Here is a 340-nt window from a genome sequence, read left to right on the forward strand (position 1 = left end):
CCCGGCGCGGACGGGAAGAGACATGGGCCAATTCACTCACCTCCGCGGCTCCCTGCGAGACTGCCTCCCCCTCCCTGCATCACTTCCGGGGGTGAGCAGTCAGTCAGCTGGCGGCGGCGCCGCGACGTGACGTGGCGCGACGCGAGGCGGCGTGCCCGACGCCGCACGCACGGTGAGGGCAAGGGAGGGCGACGGGTCGCCGCCTCCCTCGCCCACCGAAGCGGGGGGACGGGGCCTAGCGGGGCGGAACCGCCGCGCGAAGGCGGGTGAGCGGGGCCTCGGCGCGCTTCTTTCCGAAGGTAAAGCGAGACGGCGGGGGGCGGGCAAGCCGAGGCGCGGG

General features: G+C 75.3%; 2 protein-coding genes across 11 annotated transcripts in view; one reads left to right on the plus strand and one right to left on the minus strand.

Moving 5' to 3' along the window:
* The window catches only part of DCUN1D3 (DCN1, defective in cullin neddylation 1, domain containing 3), a 19869-nt gene extending 19747 nt beyond the window's left edge, over window positions 1–122 (minus strand). For 2 of the 4 annotated variants that reach the window (XM_010570187.1, XM_010570185.1), the window contains exon 1: window positions 41–111. The gene's annotated coding sequence lies outside the window, so the exon portion shown is untranslated. Of the gene's footprint in view, window positions 1–40 lie in introns of all 4 variants that reach the window. The other 2 variants (XM_010570184.1, XM_010570189.1) reach the window with 2 other exon arrangements.
* Window positions 123–181: 59 nt separating this feature from the next.
* LYRM1 (LYR motif containing 1) overlaps window positions 182–340 on the plus strand; it is a 28446-nt gene continuing 28287 nt past the window's right edge. For 4 of the 7 annotated variants that reach the window (XR_774524.1, XR_774525.1, XR_774523.1 and 1 more), the window contains exon 1: window positions 183–299. The gene's annotated coding sequence lies outside the window, so the exon portion shown is untranslated. Of the gene's footprint in view, window positions 300–340 lie in introns of all 7 variants that reach the window. The other 3 variants (XR_774527.1, XR_774526.1, XR_774528.1) reach the window with 1 other exon arrangement.

Source organism: Haliaeetus leucocephalus, unplaced genomic scaffold (assembly GCF_000737465.1).
Source record: "Haliaeetus leucocephalus isolate CR32 unplaced genomic scaffold, Haliaeetus_leucocephalus-4.0 Scaffold295, whole genome shotgun sequence".
Lineage (NCBI taxonomy): Eukaryota > Metazoa > Chordata > Aves > Accipitriformes > Accipitridae > Haliaeetus > Haliaeetus leucocephalus.